The 16,729-nt window shown below is 34.1% G+C and overlaps 1 protein-coding gene across 4 annotated transcripts in view; it reads right to left on the reverse strand.

Moving 5' to 3' along the window:
- The window catches only part of LOC105473361 (thyrotropin releasing hormone degrading enzyme), a 428,124-nt gene that overhangs the window by 91,985 nt on the left and 319,410 nt on the right, over positions 1-16,729 (reverse strand). The gene's annotated exons all lie outside the window — the stretch shown is intronic.

A 16,729-nucleotide genomic window follows, 5' to 3' on the forward strand; every position in this document is an offset into this window, starting at 1 on the left:
GTATATGGGTGGATGTGTATAGGTTATATGCAAATATTACATCATTTATATAGGAGACTTGAATGTTGTGAATTTTGTTATCTGTTGGGGGAGACCTGAAACCAGTCCCCCACAGATACTGAAATATGACTATATAATTCACTACATGCTCAAAACCATATCACTATTTTAATAGATACAGAAAAAGTATTTGATAAAATTCAAAATCTATTCATGATACAAATAGCAAATGAAAACAAGAAGGTAACTTCCCCATTCTGATAAAAAGCATCTATGATAAAGCTACAGATATCATTCTTAGCAGTAGAACGCTCAACACTTTCTATGTAAGATCCCAAACATGGTAAGGATGTCAGTTATCGCTACTTCTGTTCACCTTTGTCTTGGAGATCCTAGCCAGTGTGGTAAATCAACAAAGGGAAATAGAATACATACATAACACAAAGAAAAAAAAATGACTATTGCTACATCCAGATGATATTACAATGTTTATAGAAAACTCTAAGGAAACTATAAAACACTATGCAAAATAATAAATGAACTTAGCAAGGTTGCAGGATATAAAATCAACATAGAAAACTCAAGTATATTTCTCTCTATGTAATAAGTTGCCATATTTTATTTTAAAGGAAGAGAGAATAAATATTTCAGGTCTCTTGCAACTACTCAATTATGTCTTTGTAGTATGAAAGTTGAAATACACAATGTAAAAGTAAATGAGCATGGTTGTGTTCCAATAAAACTTTATTTACAAAAACTGTCGGGCAGTGAGTGCACCATAGTTTGCAATCCCTGCTATCTATTAACAACAAAGCAGACAAACATGAAATTTAAAAAGCAACATAAAAAATAACATACACAGGAATAAATGTAATAAGATATGTGCAAGACCTGTGTATCAAAAATCTACAATCAGTCTCAGGATACTAAATCAATGTGCAGAAATCACAAGCATTCTTATAAACCAATAATAGACAAACAGAGAGCCAAATCGTGAGTAAATTCCCATTCACAATTGCTACAAAGAGAATAAAATACCCAGGAATATCAACTTACAGGAGACATTCAAAGAGAACTACAAACCACTGCTCAAAAAAATAAGAGGACACAAACAAATGGAAAACATTCCATGCTCATGGATAGGAAAAATCAATATGGTGAAAATGGCCATATAGGCTCAAGTAATTTATAGGTTTAATTTATTGAATTTATTTATTCAATATAGGTTTATTCCTATCAATCCATCATGGACTTTCTTCACATAATTAGAAAAAAATTACTTTAAATTTCATATGGAACCAAAAAAGAGCCTGTCTAGCCAAGACAATACTAAAAGCAAAAAGAACAAAGCTGGAAGCATCATGCAACGTGACTTCAAACTATACTACAAGGCTATCATAACCAAAACAGCATGGTACTTGTACCAAAACAGATATATAGACCAATGGAACAGAACAGTGACCTCAGAAATAACACCACACATCTACAACCATCCAATCTTTGACACACCTGACAAAAACAAGCAATGGGGAAAGGATTCCCTATTTAATAAATGTTGCTGGGAAAACTGGCTAGCCATATGCAGAAAACTGAAACTGGACCCTTTCCTTACACCTTATACAAAATTAACTCAAGATGGATTAAAGACTTAAACATAAGACCTAAAACCATAAAAACCTTGGAAGAAAACCTAGGCAATACCATTCAGAACATAGGCATAGGCAAAGACTTCATGACTAAAACACCAAAAGCAATTACAACAAAAGCCAAAATTGACAAATGGGATCCAATTAAACTAAAGAACTTCTGCACAGCAAAAGAAACTATCATCAGAGTTAACAGCCAACCTACAGAATGGGAGAAAATTTTTGCAATCTATCCATCTGACAAATGTCTAATATCCACAATCTACAAGGAACTTAAACAAATTTAGAAGAAAAAAAAAACACCAATCAAAAAGTGGCCAAAAGATATGAACAGACACTTCTCAAAAGAAGACATTTATGCAGCCAACAAACATGATAAAAAGCTCATCATCACTGGTATTTAGAGAAATGCAAATCAAAACCACAATGAGATACCATCTCATGCCTGTTAGAATGACTATCATTAAAAAGTCAGATAACAACAGATGCTGGAGAGGATGTGGAGAAACAGAAACGCTTTTATACTGTTGGTGGGAGTGTGAATTAGTTCAACCATTGTGGAAGACAGTGTGGTGATTCCTCAAGGATCTAGAACCAGAAATATCATTTGACCCAGAAATCCCACTACTGGTATATACTCAAGGGGTTATAAATCATTCTGCTATAAAGACACATGCATACATATGTTTATTGCAGCCCTATTTACAATAGCAAAGACATGGAACCAATCCAAATGCCCATCAATGATAGACTGGATAAAGAAAATGTGGCACATATACACCATGGAATACTGTGCAGCCATAAGAAAGAATGAGTTCATGTCTTTTGCAGGGACATGAATGAAGCTCAAAACCATCATCTTCAGCAAACTAACAAAGGAACAGAAAACCAAACACCACATGTTCTCACTCATGAGTGGGAGGTGAACAATGAGAACACATGGACACAGGGAGGGGAACATGACACCCCTGGGCCTGTAGGGGAGTGGGGGGCTAGGGGAAGGAGAGCATTAGGACAAATACCTAATGCATGTGGGGCTTTAAACCTATATGACGGGTTGATGGGTGCAGGAAACCACCATGGCACATGTATACCTATGTAACAAGCCTGCACGTTTTGCACATGTATCCCAGAACTTAAAGTGTAATAAAAAAAAAAAAAAGTGCAACAGAAAGAAAAAAAGAAACACAAATGAGCATATGAAGATTATCAGCATCATTGGTCATCAGAGAAATACGAATCAGATCAATCATAAGAAAATATATTATTCACCCAACATAATGACTGATGTTTAAAGGAAAACATCTGCATGCATCTCAAACTATGATATGTGAACCTCTGTCATTCCAGAGGCTACCATGTTGCTCTGGGCATCTCTTGATCCTTGCCAGGTGATATTGTTTTGCTATGTCCCCACCCAAATCTCATCTTGTAGTTCACATGATCCCCATGTGTGGGAGAAACCTAGTGGGAGGTAATTGAATAATGAGGGTGATTACCCTCATGTTATTCTTATGATAGTGAGTTCTCAGGAGATCTGATGGTTGCAAAAGGGGTTTTTCCCTCTTTGCTTGCCACTTCCTTCTCCTACCGCCCTGTGAAGAAGGACATGTTTCCCTTTTCACCATAATTGTAAGTTTCCTGAGGTCATCCCAGCCATGCAGAACTGTGAGCCAATTAAACCTCTTTCCTTTATAAGTTACCCAGTCTCAAGCATTTCTTCATAGCAGCATAAGAATGGACTAATACACCAGGTAAATAGCCATAGTATCATCTTCAACAGTCTTTATAGAGTTTGTCCTAATGACCTTTCTAACTAGGCTCCCTGCTTCAAACTCATTCCTTTGTAGTATATTCTTAACAGAGCAGACAGAATGAGTGATCCTTTAAAAACACAGGCCTGGTCATATCACTCTTCTGCTTAAAACCCTCCCAGATGCTTTACCTTTCACTCCGAATAAAACCACAAATTCTCACAATAGTTTATTACACGATCAATGTCCTGTTCCCGCCTAAACACATTTAGCTTGCAATGCTCCTTACTCACTCCATTAGAGCCACGTCTACCTATCTCTTTTCCTTAAACATGCCAAGCACATACTCCCTCAAGACCTTTGCACTTGCTGTTCCTCTGGAATGCTCTACTCAGATGGTTCCCTTATTTACTTCTTTCAAACTACTTCTCACGTATCAACTGGAAAATGAGGGCTTCCCTGACCACCATATTTAAAATAACTCTTTTCCAAATGTACAAAGCTATTAAATAACAGAAAGATAATACTGACTAACTTTGTATTACAGAATTTGCCATTTGTTACTTATTCTTACTAACAAGCATCAAAAATTAAAATGAGAAAAATCAATACACTATAAGCATTGTGAAGTGCTTCTCATGCTTCTTAGAATCTTTATTTTGCCTGTCTGTGACAGATGCTTGCTTATCGCTTACCTGTACAGGATAAGGGGAAAATATAGTTCATTTAATATTGTGGATATACACTTCAGAAACTGACTTGTTTGCAATGAGAAATAGGTATTGAACGATGATAGCACATACAAACCTGACTAAATATTGAAAGATTTTCCTATAAGCTTTTATGTGTTTTTAAAATTTAAAACTTTTAAAAACAGACCAACAAACTAAGAACATATTTATACCTTACATTTAGTTTACCATATCTTTGAAGCAGGTGAATATTTAAAAATTTCTGCATCAAACACTTGCAACCTTATGTTACATGTGATAGCTATTTAGTATATAATTCATTTGTAGAAAATACTTTCTCTCAGTAATATCTTTATTCCACCAAGAAAATCACTTGAATTTATTTTAACTACATATGAGCTGTGATCCTTTAATTTTAAAATTCTGTATAATTTTTTTCATGACACCATAGCAAAGATGTCTTTCTGAGGCTAAATATAGTAATTTCACCATAGCATGAAGTGTTATGGCTTTATCTTTGTTATCCATCTACTTTTATATCTACCTACTTTCAGGTAATTCATCTGCCTATCATCTATCTATCTATCTATCTAATCTATCCACATACCTAGCAATCTATCATCTATCTACAAATTCATTAATGTACACACTGTATACCTAATTTATTGAAATAACCTACATACTGTGTCTATTGAGACAAAAATTTTCATAAGAATTTCTCAACTCTTCATACTTAAAAAAACTGATAATCTACCAATGTTAAAATTCAACAGAATTTAAAAACATTTTAAAATAAAGGGAAATAGGAAACCTGGCAAACTCTACAAAGACGAAAATTTAAAAACTAAAGTAAACTAGGAGGCCAGAGACTTAGTTGCTCTGCACAGTAACTATTTTTCTGTAATAATTGCAGCTTCACTATCAGTTGAAAAAGGATAAGTAATATTTCCCTCAACATGTCATGGATAAAATTCATGATCTGCCCTCAGCTTACACAATTAACTTTTTTATATTTGTACACTGGGAATGCAACACCAACTAATTTTCTTCTATAGTTCTTTCTATTTTGGCATTTTTGACAGCATTCCCAATAACTGCCCACTAATTTAGAGTGTGTTTAAGTCAGCATCCACATAAAACTCTCCGACACTCAATCATTATTCTCTTCAGGGCCTATTAGCCTTACTCAAATTTGTCAAACACAGACTTCTAGACTAACAATATTTTCTTCCTTATTGCAAACTCTCTTTTTTTATTTTCCTTTTGGTTAGCATGACCACCTGGTGTCCTGGAGAGTTTATATTGAATTTCTGTTTAATCCTCACCCTAATTAGATGAAGCAGCTGAGCAACAGGAAGCCTCTGCTACCTCCCTTTAGGGGCGTGAATCAACTGCACTCCAGGCCATTCCTAGTTTAGGAAGGAAGAATCTAATCTGTGATTCAAATGTGGTCTGAGTTCACAGGGCCCAGCACTACTTCTTAGCTTCTCTGTTGGCCTGTACTAACATCTTCACCATTAAGTAAGCACTGACATAGTTGCAACAAGTCAGGTTTTCTTAATCTGATGTTTTCCTACATCCAAAATAGTGAAGGCCTCTTCATTGGTACTCCATCCACATAAGGACATTTGAAGCATTCCACAAAGAATAGCTCAAATTGCATGCAATTAAGAGAGAACATCATGTATTTCAAATCACCTCCTAAGGCTTTACGGTTTGCCACATAAGCAAAGTGTATGTTACTTCGAATTAACCATTCACCTTCATTGCGCAAAATGTTGGAACTAGATTTTCTTTCTTTTCTTTCTTCCCCAAATTATCACCTTTTCATAGTTAAAAATGAATCTTTTATATTTCATGACTAGTGGAAAATAATGTAAAATGCTTATTTTCTATTATCTTATTCTAGTTCTCTTATCATGATAGCACTGCTACCTTGCCTACAGTTGAAGCCAAAATTAGATTTCATGAGTTCTGGGATTAAAAAATATGAGCAGCTCTTTACTTTATCATTGGCTAATCAGCATGTTTGGTAAGAAAGATGATTATCAGAAGGCTCCTCCGACTCTTTGTTCTGAGGTAGGAAAAGATCATAATGAGACAACTTAAAGCAATAAGTAATTACCCAAACATAAAGCCTGTATTAGTACCTGTATTCATATAGTCCTCATCTAAAAAATTTCTTTAGAGTTTAATTAATCATAATAAAAATAAGGAGATTTTTATTTTGAGTTTTTTGAGAAACAGAGTAGATAGAGATCTTTATAAAAATGAGGCTTTTATATTGACAGGTCAAATGTCAGAAGGATTCAGTTTCATTTTTCAGTAGTCTTGGTCTACCTCAAAACTCTCATTTTCTTTTCTGGTAGAATAGAATGTCCCGTTTTGGCTGAGTCCCTGTCAGACTTCTTACATCTAATCAAAAAGCAAGTAGTTTCTGTCCTCTTTAGCAGAAGCAAAACCAGCTATGCTTTACTTATATTCTACTTCCTCTTAGAGTTGGCATTAGGATGTGTGTATACAGATGGTTTGGGGCAGCCTAGGAAAGGGGTCAGTTTAGAAGATCAATGAATACGGTGGATTGTAAGGTAGTATATAGGAAATAACAATGATGTCTATTTACTCTGGAGTGACCATGAGTATGTGCTGTGAAGGTAGGAAAGGGACAGAACAAAATTAGCATTTATTTAAATAACATTTATTTATTGTTAGTTATTTCATAGAGCAACAATTCCAATTCTATGTAACTTGATAGCCGATGCTCTTACCAGTTGGGAAAGGAAATCAAATTATACAGACTTGAATTAGTATTTAAAATATAAGACAAAGAAGAAAGAGAAAAGACAAAATGAATTTCTAGAATACAGAAAGGATCAACATATAAATTTTAATACAATTAAAAACGATAAGAAGAAACAGACAAAAAATGACTTGTAGAGGCTATAGTCCCATCCTAGCTAAGCAATTTCAAGCAAATGGTTGCCAACAACCATGGTATAAACTGGTCATGTTCAGGCATGTGCAGATAATAGTAGTCAGTTAAATGGCAGGCACCAGGCAGAGGCAGAGCTTCTCGCAGAAAATGATAAAAATAGTGACAAATAGATAAGGTTTTCCCAACACGAAGGCTCTACTTTGGCTATATGCTTATTAGGAGAATATAGGGACAATATGGTATTTTTAAAGTACTGTTGCTGTCAAAGAGAGATCTGCACTTTCATGTTTATTGCAGCATTATTCACAATAGTCAAATATGGAATTAACCTAAGCTTCTATCAAAGGATGAATCGACAAAGAAAATGTGGTATATATACACAATGGAACACTACTTAGCCATAAAAAAGGAAATCCCTCTCATTTGTGACAACATGGATGAACCTGGAGGACATTATGTTAAGTGAAATAAGCCAGGCACAGAAGGAAAAATACCACATAATCTCACTTATATGTGGAATCGAAAAAAGACGATCTCATAGAAATAGAGACTAGAATGGTGGTTGCCAGAGGCTAGGGTTGTTGGAGGAGAAGGAATTCAGAAGATATTGGCCAAAGGATTTAAAATTATAGCTATATTGATGGAATAATTTCAAGAGATCTATTGTATAGCATGATGACTATAGTTAATGACAACATATTGTATTCTTGAAAAATGCTAAGAGAGTGAATGTTGTGTTCTCATCACAAAAATAATGATGTGAGATAACGCACTCAGTAATTAGCAATACTGAACCATTTCACAACATATATATACTTCAAAACATCGTGCTGTATGTGATTAATACATACGATATTGTGTCAATTGAAAAAAAATAAAATGGACCGTACCTACAGAAAAATGTCAAAATACTTTGCTTTCATTTCTACTCAGCACTCTCAGACAGTAGGCATTAATATTAAAACATTTTCTCCTATAGAGATGAAACACAAATTTGTACTGGAAGGTTACAAATTTGCTTTTGATTTAATGCAGAACAATTTAAAAGTCTCTAAGAACGTTTGCCATCCTTAGGAGCCACAAGCCTGCCCCTTAATGCCTCAGGAGATTTGTACTTCTCATAAGTACCTGGTATTGTAGCTCCTCATAAATCCTCATCCCAAGGACAACATCTGTGACTCCACCCTCAACAGATTTCTAAAGACAGCTCAAAGGAATGTATTAACTCAATCTCTAACCTTGAGCAAACCAGCATATTCCTGCAGGAACAGTGTAGTTTGAAAATCCAGAAATATACTCTAGGCTTTTACTGAGTTATAATAGAAATAAGTCTAAAGATTCCCAGCTTGTTACAGTTAAATGTCCTGAAACTGTTTTCAGACTATTTTTGACATTTATCTGTGGCAAAGTGTTGCATAAACTAAGACTAATTTAGAGGTCTTTGGGATATGAATTTTTAAATAATTGCATGCAGAAAGGTATAAAACAGGAATGCTTCAAGGTGACTTTTTTTGCATGTCTCAAGACTGAGCCTTCACTGATGATAACAAATAGATAATTAGAATCCCCAGCCTCAGAGATGTGAGAAACGTGATCTTTTGGGAATGGCCATGAAACTCCTGGAAGGATTCACTGTGAGTCCCTGCTCATATCGTGGAACAACCTATACCAGTTAGAAAGGCTGAGAGGATAACAACAAGCTGATTTTAATAACTTTTGGTCAATGGCAGAAGAGTGTAAGCATATAGTCAACAATAAATCGTAGTTTGCAATAAACAATTTTGTCATTTTCAGGACTTCATAAATATTTAATATTTATCCTTTTGCACACATATTCTGGTGGCTTAACAAAAGATAACTAAGAGCTATAACCATACATAGACACCACTCCCAAATGAATCTAATACAAATAGCTGAAGAATCATCCTTCTCTCCATGTCTAATGAGAGCAAAAAACAACACATTCAAATCAATGTTCTATCATTATTATTAAGGCACATAATTTCATTGTAAAACACAACTAAAATAAAAATGATCATACTGAGATTTGTATAGAACTGTAAAAAGAGAAAAAGATAGGGATTAAAGAAATAATTTTGAAACTAAGCATCCTTTATAAAATCAACATTTATAAAGCATTAGGCAGTATATTAGAGGGAGCTAGGATCCTTAATTGGGTTTTCTCATGGCAGTGTTCAGCTGAAGTAATGTAGTCCTGTTATCTCCATTATAGAATGAGGAAATCAAAACAAAAAGTCCAGTCTGCCAAAGTATTTCTCACAAAAGGTTTATAAGTCATTCCTTCTCAATTTCATTTTTGTAACTTCAGCACATTACACATTTAAACAACCAGCTATCAAAGCAGGAAAAATTGCTACTCATCTAGCCAGGGTCAGGGTGCACTTGCTTTTCAGGCACATTATACTACTATTTTCTGCAATAAGTGAAAAAATGATCAACATGTTTTGCAAGAGAAACCTTAAACAAGGTACAAGAGAGCCATCCAGAAGACACAAAAGAACTTCTAACAAAAACCGTGCTGAAAAAAGTCCCAACAGGAGCAGATAAATTCCAGAGTTTGCAAATGTTGTTAAGGTTATTTTAACAATGCTGTTTCCATTTCTGAAACAAGGCTCAGAAATGAAAACAAAAATCTGTAAGTTTTTGAAATGTTCTCATCATTTTCTTCTTCTTTAGCCATTATATTTTCGGTGGCTATGAGGCTGAATTCCCAGGCTTCTAATATATCTCAAATGTATAAGCTGTTAGACAAGTAAATAAAAGTGTATTTATTATTTTTTAACTTATATATTCATCAGAGATGTATTATGCACTACTGATGACTGCTCTCCAGTACCAACAGCACTTCTAAGAGGGACAAACATAACTTCTAGACACAGACCCTTATGCTTTTTAATAAAACACTCATAATTTACAAAAAATAACATCTTATTTCTAAACAGTTTGTGAACTAAAGTGTAATAATTTGCCCTCATCATGGGAAAATTTGTAAATGACTGGATTTTTTAACAGAGTAGTCTATAACATAATTTTTAAAATGTTATGCACACTAAAAAAGTATGTTATAATATTAAAAACACAATAGATTTGCATATGTTTTGCAAAATTGAATATTCCAGGAAACTGGTGGCTAAATTTTAAAAATTAACATATTAACTGCCCAGAGCAAGGAGGACTATGATGGTATTTATGATGATGATGATAATGATGATCATGATTTAACCCTGTAATGCTTTTGGGTATACACAATTTTCCAAATGATTTTCATGTATTTTGGATATTTTCAAATAAAATGCCATGTGAATTCACAACCCAGTGATATACATATTTATAACTTTAAAAATTGTACTAAGAGCATGTCAAAAGCTTTAAATATCTAACCCATTGATTATATTTTCTATTTTAAATCTTCTAAATATTTAGTTTCTATCATATAATAACTGATAAACAATTTCAAAAATTAGGTAAGAATTTTCACCTTATCTAGTTGCCAATTCACCTCCTGAGAAATCTCAAATCTCTGCTTTATCCAAATTGTGCCATGAGGCATTGCTGCTGTAATAGTTCTGTCATAAGTTTATCCTCTAATTTATACTTTTTTCTGCTCTGATTCTCTTACTTTTAAACCTGTAATGTATTTCCATAGTAAACTTTCACTCTCCTGATGTTATTTCCTACAGGATATTTTGATGTTTTCCAAAATATTCCTAGGCCACACTAATTCTTTACTCCTTAAGGCTTTCATAACATTTTATTCATAGCATGTATACACTGAATATAGTTAGTTACGTACCATGCATCTTCCCTGCTAGATTGTGAGTTCACTGAATATAAGAAATGCATCTTGTTCACTTTCATATCCCCCAATACAACCATGCTTATCAAAACAAACAAACAAAAAAAACAGGCTAGGCACTGTGGCTCATGCCTGTAATCCCAGCCCTTTGGGAGGCCAAGGTGGGTGGATCACCTGAGGTCAGCAGTTCGAGACCAGCCTGACCAACGTGGCGAAACCCCATCTTTACTAAAAATATAAAACTAGCTGGGTATGGTGGCGGGTGCCTGTAATTCTAGCTACTCAGGAGTCTGAGGCAGGAGAATCAGTTGAACCCAGGAAGCAGAGGTTGCAGTGAGATAAGATTATGCCATTGCACTCTGGCCTGGGTAACAAGAGTGAAACTCCAACTCAAGAAAACAAAAAACAAATATGAACATCCAATAACAAAAATATCTAGGCATTTTAGTCACTAATTTTAAAGTGCAAGCCATAATACAATGAAACTTGAAAAGGCAATTAATTTATTCCCTAACTGCAAGCATTGAAATTTATAATATGTAAGTGTGAAAACAGTGCCATATTGTAAAGCAGCATATACCTTTTCAAAAATAACACAATATTAGCAGAACCCATGTACATAAAACCATAGGGCTTAACTTTGGGACCTGAATAAATGAAGACAAGTAACATTGTCATTGGAAAGCTCAAATTAGAAAAGATGTTAATACTGTACAAAATGATTTATAAATCCAATGCCTATCTAGTCGTAACTGTAGTGTGATATTTTTTAGTAGAGGTTGTCAAAATGACTCTAAAAATAATATAATAATTTATATTGAAAAGAAATGTGTAAGATTCTGAACAAGAACAAGATAAAATTTGGTCAATGGCAACGTACAATAAATCTAAACCTATTAAAACAATATGACAGTGGTGTAAAAAAAGAACAAACAGAGAGGTTAGGCAAAATAAAAAAATCTCTAAAACATGGGAATTTGCATCAGGATAAAGATATCATTTCAAATCCATAAAAATGAAAAACTTTAAATAAGTAGGATTAAAATAATTGGCACTTATTAAAGTTCAAGAAAATTAGACCTCCATTCAAAATATAAAAATTGATCAGAGAAAGAAGGGTTGAAGAGACAGATGTAAAACAAAAACCATCTCTTAAGAAAAAATAGAATATTTTCAAAATCTTCAGATAGGGAAGCCGTTCTATGTTGGACAGAACCAGAAAGCTATAAAAGGAATGGCTTGACGCATATATTAAAAACCTCTGAATCATGATAAACACCACAAAGTTTGAAAAATAATTGGCATCGTGTTGAGTGAAAACTACTGTAAAGTGTATGCTACAAAAAAGGATTAATATCTAAAAACATCCAAAATATATAGGAAAGTATAGTAGGAAATACCTTTGCTCATTTTCTATTAGGTTTTTAATACTTTGTTTTTAATTGGGTGATAGTTCACAGAAGAAAACATACAAACAGCAAATGTATATGAAAGGATGCACAACTTCTTTTAACCAGTAATGAATAACTTTTATAAAATAACTTTTGCCACTAGACTGTCAAAAGTTTAAAAAATATATACCATTCATTATAATGCAGGATTTGAGGAAATTGGACCTGCTCACACATGGTTGATGGAGGGTTAAATTGGAAAAGCCTTCAGAATACAATTTCTAATATTTATTTAAAAAGTCATACCCCAAATTCAACTTACAAAAGTAAATATTTTAAAAAGACACATATACAACAAAAGACTCCTCATGGACACTCATTTCAGTCTTGATTCTAATAGTGAAAAATTAGAAACAATGAAAAGATCCCCAGACTTATTTTTGTAAATGAGTCAGAGAATAGACTTTCTGTTCATTAAAAAAAAAAAAAAAACACGAAACAGTAAGAAAATGTAAAGAAAAATGGCTAGATAAATACATGCCAAATATTTTACCTGTGAGCAGGATCAAATGGCAGGGAATGAAGGGAGTAAAAGAAGAGTTCACATTGTCTCTCTTGTTTTGTTTCAGTCCTTTACAATTAGAATGCATTCAGGCAAATTTATATATTTAAAAAAACAACCAAATAAAGAATGACTAAAGCAAGTTTGCTTAATCTCACAACAAATAGTGGCATAAAGTTAATTAGTATAAATAATTAATAATTTATCAATTCAGGTAACAAATATACACAGGCACAATCCTGTAGCAAACATTAGGGAAGACAGTAGTCATATACGGATGACACAAAGGCTTCTCCTCCACATCATCGAAGAACTATCAGGAACCCAGAAAAGTAACTGGTTGAGCAATAAGGTGACAATTGCTGTGACACAGATCTATAGAATATCACCTTACTTTTGCTGAGAAGGACAGATAAGTCCTCAATGAGGGAAGGTGAGTAAAATCATACATTTTTTTCAGTGTATGATAATACTCTCAACAGTCAAGTGGAATGAGGATAGCAAGAAATTTCATGTAATGGGCAAAGTTACTCTTACTTGAGGTCATGGACTCTGCTGTGCCACTGTTTGGGGTTGAACTACTGCCTCCATCCCTGCCCCAAAAGCTGTGCAGCCTTACCTAAGCAACTTAACCTCTCTTAATCTCAATGCCTCAGCTATAAAATGTCAACAAGTAACCACACCCACTCCATTGGTTCATTGAGAAGACTGATGGAGATCATTCGTAAAAGCATAAGCATTTCATAAATATTTGCTATTCTTTTATTTGTTATCTTTTTTTTTTTTTTTTTTTTTTTTTGAGACGGAGTCTCGCTCTGTCGCCCAGGCTGGAGTGCAGTGGCCGGATCTCAGCTCACTGCAAGCTCCGCCTCCCGGATTCACGCCATTCTCCTGCCTCAGCCTCCCGAGTAGCTGGGATTACAGGCGCCCGCCACCTCGCCCGGCTAGTTTTTTGTATTTTTTTAGTAGAGACGGGGTTTCACCGTGTTTGCCAGGATGGTCTCGATCTCCCGACCTCGTGATCCGCCCGTCTCGGCCTCCCAAAGTGCTGGGATTACAGGCTTGAGCCACCGCACCCGGCCTATTTGTTATCTTTAAAGAAGCCAGAGTGCACGATGTGTTCAGGAGATTGAGAAAAGATTGATACAGATTGAATAGCAAAACTACGGAATATTTACAATACTACAGTGATATATGAATAATCCTTAACTCCAAGTAAGAGCAGAGAATTTGCCTAAATGAATCTAAATTTGTATTTATTTATTCTTACTGTAATAGGAAAATTATCTCTTAAGCAATAAAACAAATTATAAGTATATATTCAATGAGATTTGCATGTTTTTCTGGTGAATTTATATAAATGATCATGAAATTATTTACTTCAAACTTTTAAGGCTCCCAAAATTGCAATTGAAAGCATCCAAAATTGGAATTGAAAGCAATGTTCTGTCTTAGTGAAGAAGAAATCTAATTTTTGAAAAAGAAATTTATCCACTAAAATTAAATAAAATATTTCATCTAAAAATAACTTCTATCATTTAATGCAGATGAGTCAACAGATCCCTTCCTTTTAATTTCCATCTGGTCTCTGTCATTAGGTTATCACTACTTACTTGCTTTCTCACCATCATTTCAAACCCGTAACGATTCACATGAACAACTGCCTTGAAACCCCTCAGTCCTTCTATATTGTCTGGCTCTTTTATTACAATAAATATTATTACTTCTAAGATGCAGCTTAGTGCTCTGGTTAATGGCAGAGGCTCTGCAGACAGACCACCTGGATCCAGGCTGTGGCTCTGCCAATTATCAGTTGTGTGACCTCTCTGAGCTTCCATTTCCTCGCATTTAAAATTTGGGAGGCCGATACGGGCGGATCACAAGGTCAGGAGATCGAGACCATCCTGGCTAACCAGGTGAAACCCCGTCTCTACTAAAAAATACGAAAAACTAGCCGGGCTAGGTGGCGGGCGCCTGTAGCCCCAGCTACTTGGGAGGCTGAGGCAGGAGAATGGCGTAAACCCGTGAGGCGGAGCTTGCAGTGAGCTGAGATCCGGCCACTGCACTCCAGCCTGGGCGACAGAGCGAGACTCCATCTCAAAAAAAAAAAAAAAAAAAGAAAAATAAAATAAAATAAAGTGGGAATAATAACAATAATATCTACCTATATATCTTATAAAGTTGTGAAAATTAAACAAATTACTATATGTAAAATAGAAAAGCATTTGGCTCCTTAAAAGTGCTTAATAATTATTAGCTAATGAAAACAGCTTTCTTTGAGTTCCTTACCCTTTCTTTGTGGTACTCAACACTTCACTCTCTCTTTTTCTGCTTCTCTTTCAGTACATTATCACATTAAATACATTATCCTTCTGGCTTTCTGGACTCTCTAAACTTCTGTGCCAAAGTAATCTTTGTTTCATACATAAAACTTTCTACAAAGACTTCAGATTTTACTGCAGAGCAAAAACTACATATTAAACATTATCTCCACATATGATTATCTCAGCAGGCCTTTATGTGGCTCTATTATTTCTAAATTTTTGCCCAATAAGATAGTGCTATGGCATGGAAAAGCCTTCGTTTATCTTTACTAGAACTGAACCCTAGTTCTTATTACACAAATACATTCAATTGGTACAATTTCATTAGCAGTTTCCTTGCTGATAAATTGTTCTTAGGTTTGCCATTCAATTATTAGGCAAATATGTGCCTGAAATTGTACATGTTTGGTCAGAATGAGGCACTGATACAGCATCACTCACCAAATAAGAAAAATATTAGCAATGTTTTTGGTTTCTTTAGTAGCAATAAGGCAGGCAAAAGTCAGAGTATTTTTTTAAATAGAAAAGCACCTGAAATTTTTTCCTTACCCTCTATATACTTGTGTTCTCCCCTCTATATTGCTTGTTTTTACAAAAATCAATCTCTGTAATTTGATCCCAAACTTTGGCTTTGCTTCTATCAAAGTAATTATCAAGTCTTCTATGTGTAAGCTCATTATTTTGATGGATCAGGATCCTGTAGTGTGTAATATGCTTTTTAACATATGGAAGAGAATTGAATTTTGATTGAATACATAAACTGTAAAAGCAGTTTCAGGTCCCATGAAACAAAGCCTATTACTAAGATAAGTCATGTGTTAATATCAGCACAAGCATAACTAACAAGTTTCCCCTGATTATCTTAGAAGAATATGTGGTAAATCATGATAACTAGGTAAGTAAGGAGAGTCACCCATGTCTTAATTGACAGCTTGTATAATTCTATTATTAAAATTAAAACTGTACTTGGATGTGAAACAGTATAAAATATTAAAGGAACTGAGTTTGTTTTACATTTTAGTCTCAAAATTGAGCAAATACCTTCAGTTTATGAGCAACATTTCATTTAATGACTATTCAAAGGAATAACTAATTTTAATATTATAAACATAATTATGGAAATAACACAAATATTACTATAGTACAACTAAAGTCTTCTACAAGATTGATATATATTTTGTTAAGAACAGTCTTACTCAGTGGAATATTGATTTCTGTTCTGCAGCATAAGCTTCTTAGAATGAATAACATTCAAAAAACATTTTTAAAAGATATACTAATATATATCAGGGAAAAATTGGCAATACTTGAAGGTAATTTCTATCAAAACTTAAATATGGCCCAATGGTCATTTTATAGAGTTCATTAATGAAATCGGGAAGAGACTATTAATCTTCAGTGTTAAATTGAACTTGTGGAGAAATTCATCAAGCTTATCCTGACTTAGAAATACCCTATAGCTATTATTGATAGAAAGTTTGGGAGACTAATTAGAACTCATATCCAAAGTCAAAGAACATAAGATAGAAATAGATTTTTTAAATGTCCTAAATAAAAGACATATACATACTATGCAGTTTAATAGAGGAAGTCTTGCAGGCATGAATT

The sequence above is a fragment of the Macaca nemestrina genome, chromosome 10 (genome assembly GCF_043159975.1).
Source record: "Macaca nemestrina isolate mMacNem1 chromosome 10, mMacNem.hap1, whole genome shotgun sequence".
Taxonomy (NCBI): domain Eukaryota; kingdom Metazoa; phylum Chordata; class Mammalia; order Primates; family Cercopithecidae; genus Macaca; species Macaca nemestrina.